The 10,984-nt window shown below is 36.0% G+C and overlaps 1 protein-coding gene across 4 annotated transcripts in view; it reads left to right on the top strand.

Moving 5' to 3' along the window:
- The first annotated feature begins 493 nt into the window (after window positions 1–493).
- The window catches only part of LOC138693491 (uncharacterized), a 64,380-nt gene continuing 53,889 nt past the window's right edge, over window positions 494–10,984 (top strand). For all 4 annotated transcript variants that reach the window (XM_069817497.1, XM_069817496.1, XM_069817494.1 and 1 more), the window contains exon 1: window positions 494–823. The gene's annotated coding sequence lies outside the window, so the exon portion shown is untranslated. The remainder of the gene's footprint in view (window positions 824–10,984) is intronic.

Below are 10,984 nucleotides of genomic sequence, written 5' to 3'. Positions count from 1 at the left end.
GAATTTTTTTTTTTTTTCAGATAAGTTAAGGTAAGTTAATTATAACTTCATTGTTTGATTGTTAATGTCCGCAGTAAGCCGCTGCAGTTACATGGGGGTGCCTGGCAGGCAGGCGAATTATTCCTGTGATAAGTAGGCACAAGTGATTGGCTAGACAACTCACTGTGATACATTTTAAGTTTCCGGTAAGATAATTTTGCCAGTCAGTCAGAAGTCGGGTTGTTTATTTGTCAACCTGTACCAGGCAGGTACCAGCTGGTAGTTACCACTCTACTACTTTATTCACTCTGATATCCGTACAGATGGAAAAACAACATTGACTTTATTGTGGTCAAATGATAGGCAATTCACATAAAATTTCCCTTGTTACTATTTTCAGTTTAATGTATTTTGAAACATCCTGTGAATTCGTATGTGTATTGGTAAACTGACATCAACGCCATCTGTACACAGAGACTTTCTAGCTTATAGTATTTCATCTGTCGCACAACTTCAGTGCTTTCCTGCGTTCGATTGAAGTATCTGCCGTAATATAAGCCTTATTTTCGTATATTATGCTAGGCCTACTGAGTTTATTTCAAGATTAGGAAGAGTTTTAAATTTCTTTAAGAAGTTACGCTGAAGCGCTGAAATCAAGACGATCTCTCTTCAAGATCGAGTTCCCCAGTATTATTGTGTAGTGCGTGGTTTTCCTTGACAGTGTTCGTTCGTTGGAATCTGTTTGTGTGCACGTAAATAGTTTCTGTGGACTGAGTTTAATTAAAGTTCGGTGTAAACCTGAAGATAAAGGAACAGATTACGAAGGGAACGGTGCAACATAACGGTGAGTTACATACTGATGATACTTAAAATAGTTATGCATATAAAGAAGTTTTGTTTTTTATCACGTTTAACCTCCAAATTACAAAAATATATCTATATTTTTTATTGTAGTATGTTTGTCATTGTAATACTTCAAGCTACTAGCTGTGTATTATGTTCCTTTATGTTATTTTAAGAAAAGTGTCATACTCAGACCTCGGTCTATTTTTTATTTACGACAGGGGCAAAAATACTTACGCATTATGGAAGAAATATTTACTATATGTGTGCGATTCATGCGTTACAAGTAACTGATTTATTTCATATTTCTAACGTGAATTCGGACTATTCCAGAGAATTCTTCCTTAGAATTTATGTCAAAGTAAATGTTGAGTGTTTGTTTTATATTTTTTAGTATAAGGTAGGGTTCTTGGTCCGGTATTACTCTTATTGTAGAACTGCATCGTTGTGATATTACAGCCATTCTTAAAGACTGCTTTAACACTGCTTTAATCACGCGTTGCCTTCCCTACTGATGTGGATCTGTGTTTTCGATAACCGCTTCGGTTTGTTTTCTCAAGTTTTCCCGAACTGTAAGCAGAATGTCAGATAATCACATGGCGAATCTTCAAAATAAACGTGAAACGCACATTATACTTTAGTTAGTATATAACCTGTCACAGATTCATATACACAAGGCATAAGAAGAGCATAAACAAAGCTAATGTAACCTAACCTATCACAAATTCCTGCACCGAAAAACTTACAAATATTCAAGTTGCAAGTTTGAGTGTTGCGTGCTATAGAAAAGCCTTCTTCGTGTCCACGGTGACGTCCGCTAGCTTTGTCGAAATTGCGGCCATGACTTATTAAGCAAAACGCACCAGCTTTGCGTAATACGTAATCGCATTGTGGAATATGCTTTTATACATTTACAGCTGTGGAAAGGCAGTCCAGTATGTGCGAATATTTATTTTATTACCGCGTAACAATCCCACTGCTGGTCTGTTCTTCATTTAATTATAAGGAAGGACAGAATTTGGTCGGAAAGGTGGACACAGGTACCACAGTGCCTTTCACAGTTTGTTGGAGTGATTACGTGACATTTCCCATGTGACGCGTTGGTGATTACAAGTATTCCTACTTATTGCAATTCCACTTTTATTATTTTTGAATGAATTCTCTCTTTTAAGAATTAAATTGCCGAGTCTTTCATTTATGTTTTCAGTAAACTGTTTAAATGATATAAACATAAAAATGAACACGAATGAAAGGTAATTTTAAAGATATGATAGAAACACCTTGCGTACACGAATCTGTAACAGGTTAGGTTTGTTTAGTTTAGGCTAATGTTATGCCTTGCACATATCAATTGCAATTCCACAAAAAAATACCTTATAAATTCAAGAATATTTATTTCCGAAACCACCGGAAGTACTTCAATCTTAGTTTCACCACAATTTAGTATGTACAGTTGCGAAGCTCAATACTTACTAAATATGCAAATATAGACAGTTTAAATATGCATCCATAGATAGTTGCTAGCCATCAGGATCGCTACTATCGCCTCGTCACAGACTCTTTCCCTAGCAGACGATAAAATGTATTGTACTTTTGATATCATGTTGTTTTGAAAAATTAACACCTTCCTTCCACTATTGAAATACGAAATACATAAGGTTTATATATTATTTTCCTTCCTGGATCTTTCGGAAGAAGGATAACTCTGACCTCTTTTTCTTACAATATTTATAGTACCACAAACGTCTCCTTGTCCCATATTATTATTCAAATTATTGTATTTTAGCCATTTACAGATATTACAACCGATAACGAACATTTCACAGTTTACACAACTTTTCACAACAATGCGAAATACGGCACAGTCAATGCCTTTTCGATCTAGACCAGGCCGTAATATATGTTCGGCTTTCTATTTTACTGTATGGAGCTCAGTGAATTATTATATTATGACTTCATTGCGTATCATAGCTAAGTTTTATTTAGTGTAATGTGTCCGTAAGTTCCCTTTACTTCTTGTTGCATAATATGTTGCAGAAATAATTACATAACTGTGTTATTTTAATGTGGAGAGAATTTTACATTTTAACAAAATCTTTTCGCATCAACATTTTAAGTTTAGAATGGAAGCTATTTTGAAGTTTAATAAAAAAAGAATTTATTTTGTCATTTTAATATAGCACATCTACCTTCCTTGATAAAGACAGAAAATTTATCATACCACGCTTATGAAATTAATGTACGTACGATTGTTACTTCGTCTCTTAGGTAGTAGATAAATACAGTAATCCAATACTCAATTGTAGTATTAAAATACAGACAAATTGAATGTGCGGAGTATTATACATGACATTATGCTTAATTATAATGTATAATTGCGAATTTAGGAATATAAGCTATAGTAAACATAACCTATAATATTTCTATATGAATGGCAGAGCATTGGAGACCACTAAAATTAGACAGAAAGGGGCAACTGGGACAGTAAACATAACCTACAATTTCAATATATCTAAATATTCGTGTGGTGCAACTGAAAATTATTGCATCGTGCATAAATGTACAATAATTTCGCAATATTTAATCGAAATAAAGGCAGGTAGGTCTATTACACATACGAACAACGTAATTTTCACACCAAAAATAATATTACACCTTAACTCGCAAGGAATTATGTCTGAAGTGTCTCCTAATCATTGTTTTAAAGCCACCGGCGTGGTTCAGTCGGTTAAGGCGCTTGCCTGCCGGTCTGAAGTTACGTTCGGGCGCCGGTTCGATCCCCGCTTGGGCTGATTACCTGGTTGGGTTTTTTCCGAGGTTTTCCCCAACCGTAATGTGAATGCAAGGTAATCTATGGCGAATCCTCGGCCTCATCTCGCCAAATATCATCTCGCTATCACCAATCTCATCGACGCTAAATAACCTAGTAGTTGATACAGCGTCGTTAAATAACCAACTAAAATAAAAAAAAATCATTGTTTTAAATTGTATTAATGCAATTACACTACATTTTAGAGAAATATATGTTACTTTTTATGCATTCCAATTAATTTATATGGTTGAAACGCCGCCCTTCGTGACCGGGTTAAGCGAGTCACATGGTCTGCCTTACGGCTTGTATTAGATCACGATGGCAGTGACAGTCTATTGTTCCTAGTACACACAGCGCTCCAAGCGGCTAGCAACTATCGCAAGAAATGCAAAAAATCACCCCAAGCTTCTCGACTGTATATAGTAGACTGTGGTTTCACCAATCATACCATTCCATCATACATTTAAAATTGCCGAATACAATTTTAACCTACTGTACTTCAGTGGATAATTATTACAAAACGAACACAGAAAAATTAATAAAATAGAGCGCGTCAACATTGATTCAACTTGTCATGAGAGACTTTCCATACCGCTTGCAGCAATGCATCAATGCCGATGGAGGTCATTTGCGTAATGTTATATTCAAGACATAAAATGGCAATTCATGTAGGCTACATCTGACTGCCATAAATACAATTTCGTAGTTATGCATATGTTTTGATAATTGTATTTTTATTTTGTAGCCTACTATTTCCTAAGGCCGCCTTGTATTTAAAATAATAATAATAATAATAATAATAATAATAATAATAATAATAATAATAATAATCTATACTAACAATAAATCTGTAGCCGAAATTCTTCTGGTAATTTTTGATTTTTCAAAAATAATTGGTGTCAACATCATCCTGAAACCGGAAAATCGTTTTTTTTTTGTTTGTATGTCTGGATGTTTGTTACCTTTTCACGCGATAATGGCTGAACCGATTTATATGATAATTAGAATATAAATTAAGTTCGTTGTAACATATTATAGGCTATATAGCATTCAACATACTTTATTTAAAAGGGAGGTTATAAGGGGGCCTTAATTGAATAAATCGAAATATCTCCCTTATTATTGATTTTTATGAAAAATATTGCATAACAAAAGTTTCTTAAAAAACGATTTGCCATAAGTTTTATTCTATGCAAAATATTGATAGGACTAATATTACTATGATGTACTGAAGTACATAATATTTCTGTGCAGGAATTCTGCATTACCATATGGCGAGATACATCCGTTTTGAAATAACAATGCTTTTTATATCATGGCCAGGTCAGATTAAAATACGGGTAATAAAGATGAAACAAATGAGTCTGCATTTATTTAAGGCGGCCTTGGAATTCTTGGACAACAATCGAATTAATATACGGATGATATGATATATGTGTTTATAATATACTATAGACCCGTCGCTCTAATTTCCGGCAGCCAATCACGTTGCAGGTCGGCTACATTTAAACGTGTGCGCCTTCTGATTCGCTGATGAAGTTGTTAAGCATTTCCTAAGGCTGGATAAATACTTAATATAATCGCCCGCCATTTTGGCTCTTTCGTTGGCGTCCGCAGAAAGCACACGAGAACGTTATTTGCCGCTCAATTGTTTGCTGAATTACAGTGCGTTTGATTTATTATCATAGGAGCTACGACATGATGATGTTTAACTGTGTGGCAAATAGATCCCTCGTCTGGTAGCTCGGCAACGAAAGAACAAAAATGGCGAACATTACTACTTACCTAGACTTTATAGAGCCTTCACTTCCTAAGACGTAAGCAAAGAGGAGGAGTCACGCCGGGAATAACAGCGTCGCGACTATAAATGTTATTATATTATAAAGAGAGAGAAATTGTGTTTGTATGAGGCAATCTCAGGAAACCATTTAATAGATTTAAATAATTCTTTCATCATTGGAAAGTGTAGTTCCTTTAGATGGACGTAGGCTTTATGTCATTACAGCTCATGTGTGAATCGAGGACTGGACACAAATGCATATAAGGTAGGACTAAACAGAACCTTAGGCACAGCAAATTTTGTATAGTGTCGAAATTAATAATTCATGAAGAGGTCCACTGTATTTCTGAAGACGACTCTCACAGAAGAGCGGATATAATAGCAATAAACAGGCAACAACAAAAGGCTATTATCATAGATCCAACTATACGCATGGAGAGAGATCTAAACCAAGCTCATCAGGTTGATCAGGAAAAGAGGGCCGTTTATGAACCTTGTATTCCCTACCTTAGTGCCAAGTATAACATCCCTCTCTTCAATTGGTCAGTGACAGGTTTATTTTTTGGTGCTCGGAGTTCTTTACCAAAATTTACATATCATTTTTTAAAACAATTATCAATATCATCTTTTGAAATTCAAAAAATCATCTCGCAAATTCTCAAAGATTCCCTGCAGATTATACAATTTCATTTATACCACTCAGAAGGCCTTAATTAAGGATATGCTCATTTTAAATAAAATCTTTTTTTATCAGTATAATTTAGTCATCTTCTAAGATTTTATTTTGCAATTGATAATCAATGGTGCTTAATTGTTACACTTTATTTTTATAACACTATTCATATTTAATTAATTGTATTTGTTTGCTATTCATTTCCGGATCCTCGTGGTCATCCTTGATTAAGGCCGGATGAGTTTCTCTCTCTCTCTCTCTCTCTCTCTCTCTCTCTCTCTCTCTCTCTCTCTCTCTACTGCAGTTAAAGTTAATGCTATTTGGAGGTGCCGTACTGAAATTTGATGCCTGATTTGCGTTGCGTTTTTTATGAAAGAATGAAAGCCAGAGATGGAATAATTTTACAAATATACACGTGGCACATATTAAGTATTAATTATTCAATAACATAACGTACATATTGCTTAATTACGTATTTGGGTGAGCTATGGCAATGCATACTTAATAGGTAACTGTTCTATGTAGTGCACAATACTCCACATTGAATAATTAACAAAGAAACATCTTTAGCATGACTTGTGGTTTGTAGGCCATCTCAGATCCCTCTGAGCGCGAGATCTTATATACTCGGTCAGTTACGGCCAAATGTTACAATAAAAATAATTAACAACATAGGTACCTCAGTCATAACATCATACCAGATGAAACTATGAAGTAATTACATAATTGAAATAAGACTATTTGGTCTAGGGAGCATTCGTTTCAGTTGCAAGAATAATTCGTTTAACATGTTTGTAAATTAGCCTTGAATACGTTGCGCTGCTGGAAAAGTTTTTCTTCCTTAGATTCAAGAGCCCTCTCAACCAATTAGAAACTTAGGTAGGTACTTACAGCAGAACATGTGTTATCAACACACGTTTTAAATAATATAGGGCAGTGCAACACCTTATTTCAAATGGTATCGTTCGGTGACAAAACTTCTTCCAACTGAGAGTAACAACCCTCAGTTCTTACAAATATACTCTATTTCAGACGCTGTTAGGTCTAACATAATACCAAGCTTAAAAGTAGAATTAATCGAACAACTCCGGAACCCATTGCATGGTAATAACAGTTACATTCATAGTTCTAAATGCAACTTTGAACGTAATTCAGGAGAAAATTATTTGTTAACTAACAATAACAAAGCTGAATTTGGAAGTATAACAGATTTAAGTCAATGATATTTATTTATAACAGGTGCAGCGAAGCGCGCGGGCACGGTTAGTAATAATAATAATAATAATAATAATAATATCGTCGTCATTATTATCTATGCCATTTCAGTAACTTTGGTGTCGATGATAATGAAAATGTCTTTAAAACCTTTGAATATCCTGCAGTTTTAAAAACTACGTTGTATTCTATATCATTGTACTAATCAAAGGGCCGACTACACGGAGCAAGAGGACGCGTGCCCTCGAGAAACTCAGAGCTGGGTAAGCTGCCCCATGCGTGAAGCAGTAAGCCCCGTGCTGTTGTGAGGTCTTCTCCCTCATGTGTGCAGTGAAGCAGTCTGGGCGCTCCACGTGCTGAAGTCAGCTTTGTCCGCATCGCTGTAGGCTAGATATTGCACAGTTGGTGTTATGATATTTCTAATTCGTCTGCAGTCATTGTTCCTCTCCTGATCCAGAAGACTACAGCCAGCAGTTTTTCGTACAAGTCTCATTTCTGCAGCGGTCAATCGTCGGACATCTTAGAGTCGAATAGTCCAGGCTTCACTGCCATAGCAGAGAACTGGTCTTGACAAAAAAAATTTATATTTCAAGTCTTGTACAGGGATATTTTTACTTAAATTTTTATTGTGCCTGAGTTTTTTTAATATACTTCACTCCCACCCCTTCTGCTAATGAACTTCCAACTGTCCTCCACACAGAACCAAGGCCGCATTCAGTAAACAGTACTGAGTTAGTAAGTAAGTATAGTACGTTCCAGAAATATGTTCGCGTTTTTCAGTGACGAAAGAGCTTTTAATATTGAAACATATTTTCGCACAGGTACTGTCGTCCGTTTTACTACATCGCATCGCGATTTCCCTCACCCGCTTCTGCTCGCCCCTCTATAAAGGGTAGTGGCTGGGCTGTCTTAGCTCTTTTCTGAAAACATCAATTTCTTCTAGGAGTCCACACCTGTGGAGTAACGGTCAGCGCGTCTGGCTGCGAAACCAGGTGGCCCGGGTTCGATTCCCGGTTGGGGCAAGTTACCTGGTTGAGGTTTTTTCCGGGGTTTTCCCTCAACCCAATATGAGCAAATGCTGGGTAACTTTCGGTGTTGGACCCCGGACTCATTTCACCGGCATTATCACTTTCATCTCATTCAGACGCTAAATAACCTAAGTTGTTGATAAAGCGTCGTAAAATAACATACTAAAATAAAAAAAAAAATTCTTCTAGGAATTGGACGTCTACGTAATATTACACAACTGTTTAAAATAACTGAAATAAAAGCGCCTCGTTAAGTAATTAACTGTCACGTGATCCCCCCCCCCCTTTCTACGATCCTGCGACATAACCACTTGGACGGACAGTAGATAGCATGTCTGAGTAATTTTATCTGTGCGGGTCGGGCAGAAGTGAAGATTGAATTTATAGTACGTAAGGTACTCTTTTATAGAGTAGGTACAGAATTATTTCAACATGAGTTACTAGTACGAAGGACGAAACTGGTAATTGGAATTAGATGCAATAGTCTATAGTGCGATAATATACACAAAAGAACTGAAACCTCTATCGAAATGAACGGCCACCATTTTCAAAAATGTGTTTAAATATCCATATTATGATTATTTTTTAGTTTAACTTTTCTATATTGTACGCTAATGTGTTGTAGGCAGTATATTATACACGGTTAATGAATACGTTCGCATGGATAGCTCAGTTCGTAAGTAAAAACACTCATTGTTAATACTGTACTATATTTTGATTAAACAAAAACCTAATGAAAATTATCAAACTCAAAATTGCGATATTTCCTAGTTTACGTAAATGGATGAATTACTTTTCTTCCCTCCTATAACTAGTAAATTTGTTTACATTTTACGTGAGTATCATCGAACTCCAGTCGTGGAAGGGGATAGCAAACGGTGTTTCCGGTTCTCAATCGTTAATCTAAAGGTATAGTCAGGTTGATATTTAAAATGTTAGTAAAAATAAAATGATGTCCCTGTATGTCTTTGTACTTTTGTGACTGTAAAGACTTGTTTAATGATTATCTAAGATTTATTATAATTTTGGATTTTATTAGAAATGTCACTCTTCATTGTACGTTAGGGTGTAACTTAAATATCTGAAGGAGTTGATCTGATTCAGTATGAAATTATCGATGTAAATCTTGAATAATATCAAGGGAAAAATTGTTCTGGGGCCTAATATCGAAGCCTGGACCTTTGGTTAAACGTATCAACGCTCTATCAGGGAACTCTACCAGACACCGATCCAATTTTCCCCTCTATATCCACATACCTCAAAGTGGCTGACAACCGTCAAGCAACCAACATTGAGTGCACACTAACTCTGACTTAATTGTGGATTTCTGGTAACGAACAGAGACGTGTATCATGCAAATTATATTATCAGAGCAACTTTACAGGGAGTTATACCTGAAAGCTTGATTTGCATAATAAGTACACGTCACTGTTAGTTAACAGAAAGCCACAATTTAAGTCATACAGAGTTAGTGTGCACTCAGTGTTGGTTGCTTGACGGTTGTCAGCTCACTTTCAGGTCTGTGGATATAGAGGGAAAAATTGGATCGGTGTCTGGTAGAGTTCCCGGATAGCTCAGTTGGTAGAGCGATTGTACATTTAACCAAAGGTCCCGGATTCGATACCCGGCTCCGGAACAATTTTTCCCTCGAAATTATTCAAATCAACTGTATAGGGAGTTATACCTAAAAGCTTAATTTGCGATGTAAATCTTACTTCTCACGGGTTGTCTACCCTTAAAAGCCATTATTTTTGTTGAGCTTCCTAAATTGAAGACATTATTACAAAAACAGCCCTAGTCATTTTTAATGAAATTGAATTAAGGACACATTTGCCACTATTTCAAATGTTTACAGACTCCGAAAATGACACATGTCAGGTGCAATAACCACAAGGATAAACACCAGTTGTATGGAAACAGCTGACATGTGTTGTTCTGTTTGTTTTTATTGTTCTCCTGAAAAATAGCAATTTTGACAAGGGTTGTTTTTGTAATAATGTCTTCAATTGTAGGTTTTTGTTATAAGATATAGATGGTGGTTAGAGTATTGCAATTCATCTTTGGTATCGCCAAAAGGAACTTGATCAAGAGTATCAAGAGCAGGCCTGGGCACTCACAACTTGTTTGAGACATGCAGATCCCCACTCCACCGACGAGCACACGGGAAAGTAAGCAATGTATAAGGATTTCACCAACTTTCGGCTTTTGCTGGTTGCCTGAAATCTATCACTGATGCACAGTGCCTGCTGTCCGTTGTTTATAAGGCAGTGTAGTCGAAAAGCACATGGGGTGGACTGGGAGTCACGAGTTCCTTTCCATTTCTCTTTTGTGCCCAGGGCTGATCCACAGTGTTATTTCCTTGCAGTGTGATGGATCCATGTACTGTCAAACGCCAGCGTCGAATGATGGAACTGATACTGTAAATAATAATAATAATAATAATAATAATAATAATAATAATAAAAATTGCAAGAAAAAAGAACAAAATTACCATGAAAAATAAAATATTTATTACCAAAGTATTTAGAAAACACAGAAAAAAGCAATATCACACACAAGAGTCGCTGAGTACGTTCATGACACTAATATGATGTGTGACCGCCTTTAGCCAACAATATCTCTTGAATTCTCTCAGGTATACTTTCTTGCAATTT

Source organism: Periplaneta americana, chromosome 17 (assembly GCF_040183065.1).
Source record: "Periplaneta americana isolate PAMFEO1 chromosome 17, P.americana_PAMFEO1_priV1, whole genome shotgun sequence".
Taxonomy (NCBI): Eukaryota; Metazoa; Arthropoda; class Insecta; order Blattodea; family Blattidae; genus Periplaneta; species Periplaneta americana.
The sequence above is the reverse complement of the archived record's forward strand: the minus strand, read 5'-3'. Positions and strand labels throughout refer to the sequence as shown.